The sequence below is a fragment of the Colobus angolensis genome, unplaced genomic scaffold (assembly GCF_000951035.1).
Source record: "Colobus angolensis palliatus isolate OR3802 unplaced genomic scaffold, Cang.pa_1.0 Scaffold668, whole genome shotgun sequence".
In the NCBI taxonomy this organism is placed as follows: Eukaryota; Metazoa; Chordata; class Mammalia; order Primates; family Cercopithecidae; genus Colobus; species Colobus angolensis.
The window spans coordinates 102,447-118,219 of NW_012120354.1; positions in this window are offsets into that span (position 1 = coordinate 102,447).

Below are 15,773 nucleotides of genomic sequence, written 5' to 3' on the forward strand. Positions count from 1 at the left end.
AAAAAAAAAAAAAAAAAAAAAGCATGAAGAAAATATAAGTGGAGAGGCCCTTTATAACAGTGTAGTAAGTGATTTGTGAGGTAGTTGTTCAGGATAATATGATTATGCATTGTAGGAGAAGAGAAGCATTTTGAATCTTAGAAGTGCATTGTTTTACTAGTTACACATAAAAATAATGAAATACCGTGGAGTTTACAATGCTTTTCGACATATTATTTGAACTTAATTTATTTTAATGGAACAAAGTTGTTTTTAATGTCTTAAGACTATTTTCCATTGAATGAAATGCATCTTACCACCAACATTAACCTATCCCACCGTGTCCCATGTTGTAGGTAACTGATGGTCACAATATACTATTGGATAGCATAGTGGAGGGTAACATAGTACAATGACATCTTTTGTAATCCCTTCTCTCAGTGGAATAATGTTACCAGAGATAATATTTTTATTTTTTTCTTTTTGTAACTATAGGATCATTATGATGGTTACAATAAAGATTGCATAAGACTATAATAAAATATATTCACATATTTCTGAATTCTGAATATTTTAAAATTTTATTCTTTATTTTTTCTGAGTGTGCCCACTCTAGTCTGCAAAACACAGATTTTTAGTTTTGATTTACATGGGTTTACATATACAAATATATCACTTTATAGATAAACTTCAGGTGTAAGAGATTTGTGGTGAATGTAGTTATGTTTGTGTGTGAGTGTGTACCTATTTTGAGAAGAAAAACATCAGATCAATACAGATAAATTTTAAAAGTGTTGATAATTTACTAGGCAGGTCAAAACCTCAAAGATTCTGAAAGCAAATCTGTTTTCTCTGCTTTGTATTGAATTCATTTATCTAAAATCTTATGGCCCCTTGGCTCAGAATCTCTTTGGAAATCCTTTGTGTTTTTCTTGCCTGTTTCTTATGCTGGACCTAGTATATAATTTTCTCATTCCAAGGTTCATGTAGTATTCATTATATGATGTCCTCTGTGATTATAAGAATGACTTTTATGAAATTTAATAGTGCTCAGAAAATAACTTTTAGACGTTAGTGTTTCTACAGCGAGTGTTTTTAAGTTACATTCATTCTTTTCCTTTTCATTGTAGAACTCCATTTAAGCCACTTTTTCTTTTGTGATTGTTCTTTTTGTAATTGACATAATCAAGTTTATTGAGCTAATTTGTTTATGTAAACAATAGGAGGCTTCATACATCATGAGGCTGTTTTGGCACATAAATGAACATACACAGGGCAGTGCTCGCTGTGTAATAGAAGCTCCATAATTAGCAGTAAACATGCAGAGGCCCAGGGACTGTCATCTTTGTTCACTGAATTATGCCAAGCATCTAGAAAACTGACTTTACACATTGTGCTGAAAATATATGTCTTTAATAAACCTCAACAAGAACCTCCTCAGATATCTGAGTCGGGTAGGGACTCTTCTTTCAGCATCCTAGAAAGTTTGTCTTTCTGTGTCAAGGACAAAATCCAGCTAGAAAGAATCTCAAATGTGGCTTACTAATGCAAAAACAGCTTTGCTTTTTATGTGCATTTTCCAAATGTTGAGGGACACAGACCAATGAGGCAGAGGACTTCTTGGGCAAAAAGACAGAAAAAAAAAATATAAGGAACCAGAGCATCCTAAGTAGCCTTTGTACGGAGCCAGGCACCAGGCATCTGCTTACTGTGTCTTATGCCGTTTAGTCCCTATATTAACTCTGAGGTTCATCTTTCCACTTTTCAGAGGCATAGACAGGCTCAGAGAGCTGCAGTTATATCCTTAATAACCACCTGGTAGCTTGCAGAGTCACCACTGTTTCTTGGAGGAGACAGACACCTACTAAATAGCTGGCCTGGGAACTGTGCATTGGTGGTGAAGTCCTGGTAGGAGCCCAGGAAGGTGGTAAAGGAGAAGATGGCTCAACCTGGAAGTCTAGTACCAGAGGCTCATTTAGCTTCTCCCTTGTACCTGGCTGGGAGTATCTGGATTATTCTCAAGGTTTCGGGTAGACTTATTTTTATATGGAGGGGAACAAGAAGAGACATATGGTCAATGACAGCACTGTGAACCACTGGCAGTTTGGGGGCTGGGGCTTATACCAGGAAGGTCCTATTTTTCAGAGACTTGTGCATGTGGAGGACACAGGTGTCTGTGGTGAAGAAGGTTCTAGGCTTCCAGAGTTTTATGTGGGCCAGGTGCATTGGCTCATGCTTGTAATACCAGCACTTTGGGAGTCCAATGTGTGTGGATCACCTGAGGTCAAGAGATCAAGACCAGCCTGGCCAACACGGTGAAACCCTGCCTCTACTAATAATACAAAAAATGAGCTAAGTGTGGTGGCAGGCACCTGTAATCCCAGCTACTCAGGAGGCTGAGGCAAGAGAATCACTTGAACCCAGGAGGTAGACGTTGCAGTGAGCCAAGATCGCACCATTGCACTCCAGCCTGGGTGACGAGTGAAACTCCATCTGAAAATCAAACAACGACAAGAAAGTTTTATGTGGTGGTGTTAAGCCATTAACACTGTCAAGGCATCTTCATGATACTTTGTCATCTGTGGAGCACCAGCACCCACCTATATTAACAGCCTGTACAAAGAGAATTGTCCCAGAGAGTCCTCAAAAAACGTCATTCTTATAGAGTTGGGAAAACACAGGCTCAACAGCACATAGGTCAGAACTGGGAACCGTAAACAGTGAGGCCTGCAAGAAATTTCCCTCAAGCTTCTGGAGACTCTGTCTGCTCCTCACGTGGATGGAAAGGGCCTCAAGAAGCCTCATTTTCTATTTTAGAGATAGTTCACAGGGCAAGACAGCCTAGGAATACTTTTTTGACTTTAAGCAATACAATTTTTTAACATTAAAAGGAACTTTGCCAAACAACTACAATTCCAGACATGACAAGGGGGCGTATGCTGGGAGAGTCCAGGATGGGAGAAAGCCCATTTAAAGGGCCAAGAATCTAAGCAGATGACTCAGGGAAAACACATATATATTAAGCAATTCAAAGATGACTCAAAAATTTCAGTCGGAAAACTGGAAATCAACGTGGTTTTATTTGCCACATGGATACCAGATTGGCAACAAATTAAAAGAAAGTTAACATCCAGGAGAATCTGGATTCAGGGAAGCAGCTACATTCAGACATTGCTGGTGGCAGCGTACCTTCTAAAGCCCTTTTGGAAAGTGATTACAATTTTACATATGCAGATCCTTCCACTGAGTAATCTCCTGGGAGTTTGTCATCTACAAGGGAATAATATGTCCAATGGGATGAGTGGTGTCCCCTCCCCAAAGTTCATGTTCTAACACTCAGTGCCTCAGAATGTCACTAGTTTTGAGTTTATTAGAGCAGACCCAAATCCAATATGACTGGAGTCCTTATTAGAAGAGGCAGTAAGGATGCAGAGATAGAAGTCACCCATCTACAAGCCAAGAAGAGAGTTCTCAGAGAAACCATCCCCGCTAACAGCTTGTTGGATTTCTATTCCCCAGAACTGTGGAAAACTAAGTTTCTGCTGTTAAAGTCCTTCAGTCTGCAGTGGTGTGTATGGACACTGTAGCAGATGGTCACAGACTATTAGGGCACATATAGGATGTTTCCTGAAGAGTGGCCGAAATTGAAACAGAAGATCATCATGTCCAGGCTCCACCTGCATTGCAAGGCTGAACTGCTGAGGGAAATGGTCTCCTTTATGGAATATTATGAAGCCATGTGAGGTTGCAGCTCCAGCCCTGATGGGGCTACAGGAATGAGTTCTGTGGGATAACCAATACATAGAGCAGCTTAACCATCCTTCCTCCCCCTTTTAGCTCCCTTTTTGTGTAAAAAGCATACTAGAGTGTGGACTTTTAAATCTTAAAGTTCTGGCAGGGCAGTGGGGTTGCCTGCTACAGGAAATACATGGGGTGGGTGTTTAAAACAATATAAATAGGCTGGGCATTGTGCTTCATGCTTGTAATCCTAGCACTTTGGAAGGCTGAGGCAGGCAGATCACCTGAGGTCAGGAGTTCAGGACCAGCCTGGCTAACATGGTGAAACCCTGTCTCTCCTAAAAATACAAAAGTTAGCTGGGTGTGGTGGCACCTGCCTGCAATCTCAGCTGCCTGGGAGGCTGAGGCAGTAGAATTGCTGGAACCCAGGAGGCAGAGGTTGCAGTGAGCAGAGATTGGGCCACTGCACTCCAGCCTGGGTGACAGAGTGAGACTCTGTCTCAAAAAAAAAAAAAAGAATGTAGATAGCAACATGAAAAGGCACTCATGGCCTAGTGTAAACAAGACAAAGCTATTTGTCTCCTCTTTCTACAACTATGTGAGCATGAACTTAGCATCAAACCAAGTTTCTGTTGGAGACGAATGAAGGTCCAGTTCTTTTGGGTGGGAACTGTGGGTCACTTAGGTGTGAAAGCCCTGGGACAGAGGCAATGGAGTTTCCATATTTGAGTCTGGGTCCTGGGCCTGCCCTGATTTTTTTTTGGATTCCTGTCTGAGGTGACCCCTCTGTTCCTACTGTCGCTCCACAGCAGCGCTGGCCATGGTTGGTGGCATGGTGCTCCTGCCCTTTGTCCAAGAAGGTGGAATGGTTGAACCTATTACTTATTTTTACTGATCTGCGTGAAGCTGTGCAAGGAGAGTGCCCAGCAGCTGGGCCAAAAGGTGTCAGTAACCTGCCTGGCTATTTCAGCAGGGAGAAGGCGCAATTAGAAATTCTGCTCCCCAGATCAGACACATAGGAGCATCTGCATAGACTTCCAGCCAGAGAGAAAACCAGATTACAGTGTGAAGTCTTGGGGTTAGCATCTGAGTAGACAAACTTGTTCCCCAACACGCATTTCTTATACTGCCAGCCATGACCTGGACCATCAGGCTCCCAACACCTGACAACCTGCTCCTATCCAGGGAGGGATGCCTCATCTCTGGCTCCCCTAACACATGGTGATGGGCAGGAATGTGGGGTTGCCCAGGTGGGATCTTAGGTGAGGTCTGGCCTAGATGGGTCTGCCCTGAGCTGCCCTGTGTTACCTATGGGTGCCCCCTGCCAAGTGACACCATCACTTCAAGCCTTCCACAGATGAGAGCCTCAGGAAGTCAGGATATAGCAGGAGAACATCTTGCTCTTGAGCATCTCCATGAAATTAGCTTGATACAGGGCTGTGTCTAGAATAAGGGTTTCTGGTTACCAGAGTTTGAAGTTCTGGTGGGTCTGTGACCAAGGACATGAGGTTACTTGAAGGTTCCATCACCTGGGCCCCTTCCTTCCGTGCGACCTGCTCACAGGCTCTGCTGGGGTCCTGACTACTCAGCCTCCTTAACCATATCAACTTCTAGAACTGTCTTAATTGCAAATGACATAATCCTTTATATAAAAACGTGTAAGAGTTTCAGTAAAATACCACTAGAATTAAGTTAATCAGTGTCACAAGGTACAAGATACACATAAAAAATTATACTTAAAGCAACCAACAATGAAAATAAAATATATACATTTGATTTATAATAGCTTCAAAAATATTTAGAAAAAGTGAATGTAAGTGCAACAATTTTACACTTAATTATTATTATTATTTTTTTTTTGTGGACAAGGTCTTGCTCTGTTGCCCAGGCTGGAGTGCAGTGGTGTGATCACAGCTCACTGCAGTCTCGACCTCCTGGACTCAATTGATCCACCTGCCTCAGCCTAAGCAGTAGTTGGGATTACAGGTGTGCGCCACCATGCCTGACTAATTTTTGTATTTCTTGTAGAGACGGGTTTCTCCATGTTCCCCACACTGGTCTCCAACTAGGCTCAAGCAATCTGCCTGCTTCTGCCTACTATAGTGTTGGGATTCTAGTCGGGAGCCACCATGCCTGGCCTGCACTTAATTTTTATTAATGCTGAAAGACATCAAGATCTGAAATAATTGAAAGGTGTCTAATTTTTAAGGATGAAAATACTTAATATTTCCCAGATAACAATATCCCACAAATGGACCGAGAAATTCGATATAATACCTTCAAATTCCCAGCTATGTTTTTATGTAGAAATTGACAACTCTCCCCCCCAGCAAAACCGATATAGATATGCACAGGAAACCAAATACGGGAAATGATCTTGAAGAACAACTGACTTCCACTTCCCAATACAAATTCTTATTGCAGGCCAGGCGTGGTAGGTCACACCTGTAATCCTAGGACTTTGGGAAGCCGAGGGGGGTGGATCATTTGAGGTCAGGAGCTCCAAATCAGTCTGGTCAACATGGTGAAACTCTGTCTCTACTAAAAATATAAAAATTAGGTGGGCGTGGTCATGGGTGCCTGTAATCCCAGCTACTTGGCAGGCTGAGGAAGAAGAATTGTGGAGGTTGCTGTGAGCTGAGATCACAGCAATACACTGCATCATGGGTGACAGAGTGGGACTCCATCTCAAAAAACAAAAAACAAAAAAAAAATCTTACTGCAAAGAATAATGGCTATTACCTCACTTCCTCCCCACTTTTTTTCCTCTGTCAAGACAGAATTACAGAGTAACTTGAACACTCTTGTGATACAGCCAGCTTCAGCTTCAGGTTTTTCCCTGCAGCCTTCAACCCAAGCCAGGGTCTCGACCATTCCAAGGTGCTGATAAAAATGTTTAGGATGTTGCCCACAGTATTGAAAGAAACTAGCCCTGACCCTAAGCCAAATTCCTTAAACCTTCATGTGAACTCCATAACCAGACCCACTCATTGCAGACATACTTGGGTAGAATCTCTCTGATTTGTGCCTTGCAAGGATACGCTGCAGCCCCCTCTGTGTTGGTTCCTCTAATGCATGCTTTGGATAGACCACTCTGGGCTTCAGGGCTTCTTTCTTTGGAATTCCAGCTGCCCCATTTCAGGATGGTTTGGGGTACTGTCTTGTGGGAATTCCTCTTCTGTCACTTTTGGGGCAACTCCAGCCACTGGTTCAGCCTGAGGGAAGAGCTGGTGTAGTCGGCATTACTCTAAAGAATGGGCTGGGAGGCCAGACATGGTGGCTCACGCCTGTAATCCGAGCATTTTGGGAGGCTGAGGTGGGCAGATCAGGAGGTCGGGAGTTTGAGACCAGCCTGGCCAACATGGTGAAAGCCTGTCTCTACTAAAAATACAAAAATTACCCAGGTGTGGTGATGTGTGCCTGTAATCCCAGCTACTCGGGAGGCTGTGGCAGCAAAATTGCTTGAACCTGGGAGGCGGAGTTTGCAGTGAGCCAAGGCCACTGCACTCCAGCCTGGGTCAGAGACTGTGTCTCAAGAAAAAAAAGTGGGCTAGGGAAAACAGGAGCCTTCTGGGGAGATCCCAGGATGCCTGCAAGTGCCTATGTGAGGCTCTGTCACCCACTGCCTGATGCCTGCAGGCTGCCCTGCGAGTGCCAAGATGCTGTGAAAGCTCCAGCAGGCTAGAGGAGGCTAATGGGTTAAAAATTGCCAAGGAGCCCAGACCTCAGCGGGCAGAAAGGGGTTAGGCTGGCCTCTGCCATGGGCAGGCTACCGAGGAACAAAGGCTCTGCTGGGGGCCGAAAGCAAGGTCCCTGAGTTAGAGGAGGAGGAATTGCGCCTAGAGAAAGACCTGCCCACTGTCGCCCACTGTGAATTGCCCCTGTGGAGGTTAAATGGAAGAAAGACTCTGTGGAGAGGTGCTAGGGGAGCCTGCAGCCTCAGGCCTACTTCTGAGGGTGGCTTTTGATGGTAGTGGCAGCAGGGGCTCTGAGTCCCGTTTTCTGTGGCAGGCAGAGAGAAAAAACAGAAGCTGCACCACCTGCCCCACACTCACCTCAAGCTCACTGTGGCTCTAGGTGGTCTGTGGCGGTAGCTGGGTCAGGCCTTGAGGGGCAGGGCTGAGGGCCACAGCAGTGGCTGTTTTGGTGTAGACAGCAGGCATGGCTGATACTGGGACCCGTGCAGGCCAGGAGTAGAATTTTTGTGGCTGGGGATGGAGTGTGGGTGCCAGTGTGAGGAACAGGCTGGTCCCGCTGCCTCTTCCCTCTCCCAGGAGGGGAGCAAACACTGCAGCCCCAAACATGACAGGAAGGCCAATGTTCTTCTCAATGTTGGGCCATTGAAGGGGACCAGAGGCCCCACGTGGCTAGAATGAGTCACTGGCCCCTTCAGAGCAAGCAATGAGATTTGTCTGTGAAGGGTCTACATCTTCCCAATACCCGAGCACATGTTGGAGACAAATATTCTCCTGGGAACTGTCCTTGAGGCAACCTTAGACAAGTTCTGTCTTTAGGTGAGGGTCGCAAAAGCCGTGCTCTGAGGGGAAGCCAAATGGAAACCAGTGACATTATCCTGCACAACAGGAGTGGTGTGCATCAAACAATGTCACCTCCCAGGAGGGCACAGGAGATCATAGCTTTTTCTTTTTTCTTTTTTTTTGACAGAGTCCCTCTGTCACCCAGGCTGGAGTGTATGGCATGATTTTGGCTCATTGCAGCCTTCACTTCTCAGGTTCAAGTGATTCTCTTGCCTCAGATCCCCAGTAGCTGGGATTACGGGCAAGCACCATGATGCCAGTAAGTTTTGTATTTTTAGTAGCGATAGAGTTTTACCATTTTGACCAGGCTGGTCTCAACCTCCTGACCTCAAGTGATCTGCCCATCTCAGCTTCCCAAAGTGCTGGGATTGCAGGCGTGAGCCACTGTGCTTGGCTTGAGATCATGGCTTCTGTTCAGGACTTCGAAAGGATGGGGATTGCATGTCTGCACAGAGCCCATAAAACAGGTTTATGTGGTTGGTGCCAAAGCCTGATGGCACCTGGAGTATGACAGTTGATTCTTGGGATATTATGACAGTTGATCATTGATTATTTGGAACTGAATAAGGTGATTCTGGCCATGCATGCTGCTGTCCCCCAAATGGCTCAAATCCTGGAAAAACTAAATACTTGCTCAGGTCCATGGCATACTGTCCTGAATTTGGCAAATGCTTTCTGCAGCATACCCTTAGACCCAAAGTCCCAGGACCATTTTGCCTTCAGCTGAGAGGACCAACAGTGTACCTTTTGGTTGCTCCCAGAGAAACTTACACAGCGCAACTATCTGACATGGTTTAGAGTGATGCGAGACATTTTGGAGTGATGTGCCCGACATGCTCTGGGAAAACCATATGGATAATATTATTCTAATCGCTACAGATTAAAGTCTTTTGCAGAAACCTACCCAGAAACTCCTAGAGCATTTACAATCCAGAGGATGGGCCAGTCGTGCCCAGAAAGTCCAGGGACCATGGGGCACCATAACATTCCCGGGCATGGTCGGGTTAAGACAGACCCAAGTTTTGCCAACAGTTGTGATCATCAAAATCCAGCCATACCCACAGGCCTCTGTATAGTTTGGATCTATGTCCCCACGTGAATCTCTAATTGTAATCTGCAGTGTTGGAGGTGAGGCCTGGTGGGAGGTGATTGGATCATGGAGGTGGTCCCTCATGAATTGTTTAGTACCATACCTTCCATGCTGTTCTTGTGATAGTGAGAGCTCTCACAAGATCTAGTTGTTTAAAGTGTGTAGGCCAGGCATGGTGGCTCATGCATGTAATCCCAGCACTTTGGGAGGCCGAGGCAGGTGGATCACAAGGTCAGGAGTTCGAGACCATCTTGGCTAACACGGTGAAACCCCATCTTTACTAAAAATACAAAAATTAACCAGGCATGGTGGCACGTGCCTGTAGTCCCAACTACTCAGGAGCCTGAGGCAGGAGAATTGCTTGAACCCAGGAGGTGAAAGTTGAAGTAAGCTGAAATCACACCATTGCATTCCAGCCTGGGCGACAGAACAACACTCCCTCTCAAAAAAAAAAAAAAAAAAAAATGTATAGCACCTCTCTCCACTCTCTCTTGTTCTTGCTCCAGTCATGTAACATGTGCCTGCCTGCTTCCTCTTCCTCTTCCACCATGATTTTAAGCTCCCTGAGGCCTCTCCAGAAGCTGAGCAGAAGCCACTTAGCTTCCTCTACAGCCTGTGGAACTGTGAGCCAATTAAACCCAGTTCCACGTATTTCTGTATAGCAGTGTGAGCATGGACTAATATACCTTGTTTTATGAAAGGGATGTATCTGCAGAGAGATCCCCAACACAGGAGTCCAGAAATCAAAGAATGAGACAGACAAATCCAGTTTGTCAGTAAAAGGAGGGAATTTATTGGGGGGAATTTGTGGACAGAAGCATGGTCTTGAGTGGTAGCAAGACAGTAGTTCTCCAGGCTGTTACCCCCAAGATTTAGGGCTTACTTAGTGTAGGAAAAGAGTAAATATGCTCTATAAGGAATGTGCAGAGCAATTAAGACTAGCCTTCCAGAAAAAGAATGAGGTGCACATCGTAGCCCACAGTTTGTGTGATGACATCTAGGTAGCTTTGACCTAAGGAGAAGGCTTACAGTAAGTATGTGCTCTTACACAAGAACAGATCAAGTAGAAATCTTAAAGGCATTCCCAGAACTGGGGTTAACCCAAAGTCAACATGGTGGATTCGCATCCAAGATGGAGCTGCTGTAGCCTCCACAGAGCTCCCTCCCCAGACCCATGGAGCCCTTGGGGTTTACAGGACCAGCATAGAAATTCTCATCCAGGCAGTTTGATCCTTTTGGTTCTCAAAAGGGAATGGAATGTACGTATCTGCTTATTATTCTCAAATAATTTCTTCTTTCACTTTATTTCTCAAATCTTTCCTTCTTTTCCCTCTCCACAGAAAAAGCTCCAGAAGATTTACAAGTCTTTTCAGAAAAGACAGTACACTGAGCAGGATTTGCACATCAAGAAAAAGTAGAGATGGGAGATGGGAGTCAAGAGTTTTGTGGGGTAGAGAGAAAGATTAGGCTGGAAGGGGTACTGGACCAGGTGTGTGTGTGTGTGTGTGTGTGTGTGTAACTTTCTCACTGAATGTTTACTTGAAAAACTCCATCACTGTCTAGCCTGGATTAACAGAAAGATGTGTGTTTGCCCATGGGCAGGTAGGGGATTTGGGGGGCACGTGACCCTGGTAATGAGATGGTGATGGCAGCTGGACTGTTGAGCAGGGCCCCAGTTTCCCCCGTCCCCAAGGGCCCTTCAGCATCTTCCATCCAGGCCCTGTCAGCCTCCTATCCTTCCCTCTGGCTCCAGGAGATCAGAGTCCTCCAAGAAATGCAGCTGTTTCATGACAAGAGGGAATTATCATCTTCAGACTCAGGAGGACTCTGGGGTTTGTTTCAAGTCCATGGAGCAGCACAGTCCAATTGAAAGGTGAGAGCTTAGCGGATTGACAGAAGGTGGGCGGAGATTCTGTCTTGTGGTCAGTTTCAGACAGCCTGTGGCCACGGCTCCCTGGTCAGCAGCAGGCCCTGTTGAATGGGAGCCCTGGGCAGGGACTGGGAAGGAGGCCTGAGGTGTGGCTCCTGGAGCCTCACAGCTGCTGCTCTGTCCTACAGCTACAGCCTATCCTGCAACTGAGCCACCATCCCAGTAGGCCAGCCACGCCCTCAAGGCCAAGAAAACGAGGCCATGAAGAATCTCAGGTCCATTGAGTGCCAGGGTGGCAGGGGCAGAGCGCCTCAGGGCTCAGTGAAATTTGGACTGATATATCACAAATATCACAAATGTTCCATAAAAGTAAGTAGATATAAAAGTATACATACTGTGTAATTTGATTTATACAAAATCCAATAAGCAGACAAAACTGAGGTCTTGGCTTTCAGTAATACTGGAGTAGCTTGTTGAATTAACACAGATTATAATGATAACACCAGAATAATGTATTACATATTGTTATAGAAACACGTCTGTATAATACAAATATGACCTATGTGTGAGTAAGAACTGAATGGGGATTTCAGCTGTGCCCACTATAGGGGAGATAGGTATTGAGGTTTGAATCCAGCCCAATTAACACCTTTTGTAAAACATAACACTGCTCTTCAAGGTTACACAACAGAATTGAGCATCTCTATAATGATTCTTTACAGTTTTAGTGCACAATTTTAAAATTCATGAGATGTGAAGAAACATGAAAATGTAATCCATTTACAATTTAAAAAGCAGGCAGTAGAAGTGATCCTAAGATATTCAAGGTGTTCTAATTCAGGATGTTTAAAGGCAGCTATTATAAATGTGTTCATGGGGGTAAAGAAAAATATTCTAACAATGAAGAGATGTGGAACCTCAGCAAAGAAATGGAAATTATGAAACAATAGAAAGATAAGGAAATTTAAAAAATACTTTTGAGCTTATTCAAAGATTAGAAACAGGAGGCAGAGCAATAGAAATTGCCCATTCTGAATAAAAGAGTGAAAAAGCTTAAAGAAAATGAAGAGTCTTAGAGACCTATGGAGTGATTGAGTCCAAGTTGGAGGGGGGAACAGAAAAATGAGGTACAAAAATAAATCACCAACTAATAGCTGAAAACTTCCAAAAATTAGTCAAAACCCCCCAATATTTATATCCAACATGTCAACAAACCCCTTCAAAAAATACAAATAAAACCATACCAAGACCATATTGTGATTTAGGAGAATGGCAGGGCAGAGCTTTCTATTGATTTGCTGTGATTTCTAATTTTAACTACTTAGAAGAATGAAAAATAGGTTCTCCTTAGAGTTTCTTTTTTTTTTTTTCTTGGAGAAAGTCTGACTTAGGCACAGATGACTGACAGTTATTAAAGTCAGATGACTTTCCAGCCTTCTCTTAAATTTGCAGTGTCTTACCTTGGAAATTATTTAAAGTTGTTACTTCCAAATCCCACAGTAATACTGATGCTCCCGAAAGATGTCCCACGGAGATTTTTGCTCTTGTGCATCCATCCTGCCTAGTTGCATTAGCGTGTAGTCATGGGGTACTTCGAGTTAATCTGGAAAACTAAATGTTAAAATGGATTCAGGGCGTGGTAGCTCACGCCTGTAATCCTAGCACTTTGGGAGGCCTAGGTGGGCAGATCACTGGAGGTCAGGAGTTCAAGACCAGACTGGCCAACATGTCAAAACCCCATCTGTACTGAAAATACAAAAATTAGCCGGGTGTGGTGGCGGGTGACTGTAATTTCAGCTACTGGGAAGGCTGAGGCAGGAGAATCGCTTGAACCCAGGAGGCGGAAGCTACAGTGAGCCCAGATCAAGTCATCGCACTACAGCCTGGGCTACAGAGTAAGACTCCGTCTCTAAAAAAGAAAAAAGAAAAATGGATTCAAAGAATAATCACTGCTAAGTTCCAGCAGCAAATTATTAAATGTGGTTCCAAAGGGATATTTAAAAAGAGAAATTAAAAGTGTTTCTAAGAAAGCCCTATTCACAGCAGCAACGCAGACACTGTTCATGACCTCACCACACAAACTTCCCTCATGTGTTGGGAGGGACCAAGGGGCTCTCTGGTCCTGCACCTGCGTTAATTATGGCCGGGAGGTCCACACTAGGACCCCAAGGCCTAGGAACCAGCCTGGGTCAGGGGCAGAGAAGTGGTGGATGTGGCTCCCATCCCTGTGGCTGTTTCCTGACTGGATGCAGCAGGCTCAGGTCTTTCGCTGTGACGTTTTCTACTCTTTATTAGAGTGACAGGAGCATCCCTGTGTGAGGCCTGACCCAGGTGTGGGCCAGGCAGCCAGCCCCAGGTCCAAGGGGCACTCGTGGCATGCAGAGGAGGATTTGTGACAGCCCAGAGGATAGAGGAAATGGTGGCTTTGAAAACACAAGTGCCAGGTTGTCAGGGACCATGTATCTCCATTTCTGGCAGTAAACTGATGGTTTCAGACACTCATGAGAAAGCGGAGTCTCGCTCTTGCTGCCCAGGCTCAAGTTTAATGGTGCCATCTCAGCTCACTGCAACCTCCGCCTCCTAGGTTTAAGCGATTCTCCTGTCTCAGTCTCCTGAGTAGCTGGGATTATAGGCATGCACCATCATGCCTGGCTAATTTTGTAATTTTAGTAGAGATGGGGTTTCACCATGTTGGTCAGGCTGGTCTTGAACTCCCGGCCTCAGGTGGTCCGCCCATCTCTGCCTCCCAAAGTGCTGGGATTATAGGTGTAAGCCACCACACCCAGCCTAGTATGAGTATGTCTTAAGGCTCCTCTAGTAATTCTATTATGCACCCGGGGTTGATGGATACTGTATTCAACAAGTAAGAGGTGATGATCTTGCCTAGAGGTTTTCAGGGAGCAATGAAATAATGAGTTTTGGGTATTTCAGATGGACTGATGGGAGTAGGGCACATAGACGGCTATGTCAAGTGATGGGCTGGGAGGTCACATGCCATTTCTCATTGTGGGTGTTGTCAGCACTCGGAGCAGTTGTTCACTCTCTGCTCTGAGCACCCCCACATCTCCTCTACTGCACTCAACATTTTGTTTCCGTTTTACTATCTCTAGAGATTTGTGTCTATCTACTGACCATCTAGCTATCTATCCATCTGTCTATCATATCTGTGTCTCTCCTATTGATTTTGTTTCACTGGACAACCTTGATAATACACAGTCAATCCGTAAGTTGAGACAGGCAAACTCAGTCTGGATGTGGTACCTTGAGCCTGTAATCCCAACATTTTGGGAGGCTGAGGTGAGAGGATCACTTGAGGCCAGAAGTTTCAGACCAGCCTAGACAGCATAGCAAGAAACTATATCTCCAAGAAAATGAAAATAAAAGTTAGCCAAGCCCAGTGATGCATGCCTGTAGTCCCAGCTACTCAGAAGGCGGAGGTGGGAAAATTGCCGGAGTCCAGGAGTTTGAGGTTACAGTGAGCTGTGACTGTACTACGGCACTCCAGCCTGGGCGACAGAGAAAGACCCAATCTCTAAAAAATAAAATTACGAGAAAGGTTTGTCCAGACCCCTAAAATAATCTTGTAAAGATGTATTTGCTCTTTGTTCTCCTCACTTAATAGAGTGTGGGTTTCCCTTCTACTCTCTCAATTCAAACTTAACAAAACCCATTTGCTTCCTAGAATGTGTATGATCTTAGTCTTGACATAGTCATGCAGATTGAAAGGAAAGAGGGAGGATAAAAATAAAATAAGCAAAAGTTCCCATTCTTAAAGAGTTAGTGGGAAAAAATGATTATGTTTTCAAATACCTATATGGCAGATTGTATTTTTCAAAAATAGCAGCAACAGTATTTCCTTTCCCATATATTCTCCTGTAATGTGACTTTGCCATTTTCTCAACAAGAAGTGGAGTTTAATTGTCCTTCCTATAAATCTAGTTGACCTTAGTTACTTCCTTGACCAATACAATTCAGTAAATGTGATAGTCTGTGATTGTCCTGCCTCAGCCTCCCAAGTAGCTGGGACTACAGGCCTCTGCCACCACGCCTGGCCAATTTTTGTCTTTTTTTTTTTTTTTTTTTTGAGATGGAGTCTCACTCTGTGGCCCGGGCTGGAGTGCAGTGGCCGGATCTCAGCTCACTGCAAGCTCCGTCTCCTGGGCTCACGCCATTCTCCTGCCTCAGCCTCCCGAGTGGCTGGGACTACAGGTGCCTGCCACCTCGCCCAGCTAGTTTTTTCTATTTTTAAGTAGAGACGGGGTTTCACCATGTTAGCCAGGATGGTCTCGATCTCCTGACCTCGTGATCCGCCCATCTCGGCCTCCCAAAGTGCTGGGATTACAGGCTTGAGCCACCACACCCGGCCCTAATTTTTGTCTTTTAAGTAGATATATGGGGTTTTACCAAGTTGGCCAGTCTGGTCTCGGTCTCCTGACTGCAGGCGATCCACTTACTTCGGCCTTCCAAAGTGCTGGGATTACAGGAGTGGGCCAGTGCGCACGGCCAGGGCTTTATTTCTAATTTAAAAATGATTATGTGTTTTATTTGTGAAATGTGT